The sequence below is a fragment of the Echinops telfairi genome, unplaced genomic scaffold (genome assembly GCF_000313985.2).
Source record: "Echinops telfairi isolate 266 unplaced genomic scaffold, ASM31398v2 ScPeMD7_140;HRSCAF=443, whole genome shotgun sequence".
Taxonomy (NCBI): Eukaryota; Metazoa; Chordata; class Mammalia; order Afrosoricida; family Tenrecidae; genus Echinops; species Echinops telfairi.
In genome coordinates this window covers 399,060-399,941 of record NW_022104038.1, presented here as the reverse complement: position 1 = coordinate 399,941, position 882 = coordinate 399,060, and positions in this window count along the sequence as shown.

Below are 882 nucleotides of genomic sequence, written 5' to 3'. Positions count from 1 at the left end.
TCCATAGCTGTCTGCAAACCTAGTGCTCAGAATTTACATTCTAATGCACATTTCAATATTGCAACCCTCTTTTAAAAATTGTGATTTTAGGAATGTTATTGGAGTTTTTCCCTTAAACTAGGGCTTGGCAAATGATGGCCCCTATCTGTTTTTGTAAGTAAAGTTGTATTGGAAGAGAACCACATTTATTCGTGAGTGTTGTCTTCGAACGCTTTCCTGATGTAGTTGTAGATCCAGTAGTTGTGACAGACTGTATGAAGTGTCAACCCTCAAATATTTACTGCACTGTCTTTCCAGAAAGAGTTTATTAATCCTGTAGTGAACAGAAGCTTAATCCACCATCCCTCTGGAAATAAATCCATTACTATACGGAGTTTCCTTTAAGGTCATCCACACCCTTCAGGTGTGTAGAACGATTGTTTAGTGACAGGATCTATAATGCCTTTAAGATCCTTAGAAGACTTTCTCTGGGTTCTGTTTGTTTGTTTTTTGTTTTTTTAAATCATTTTATTAGGGGCTCATACACCCCTTATCATAATCCATACACACATCAATTGTGTATTTCCAGTTCTTATCTGTACCAGTGTACATCCTCTGGTCTAGCCAGACTTGCAAGGTGGAATTCGTATCATGATAGTGGGAGCGGGGAGGAAACATTTAGGAACTAGAGGAAAGTTGTATTTTTCATTGTTGCTACATTTTGTCTGGGTTCTTAACGAAGGCTTTTACAGTCACATCCATGACTCTATCTTTGGGCCATATGTTTCTGTGATGGGACCACTCCTGCCGGCTGACGTTGTGGACAAAGTCCAGCGACAGATGGCCCGACTTCAAAGAAGTCGGACTGTAGGAATTGGTTGCCGGAATCCGCTCACAAATTGT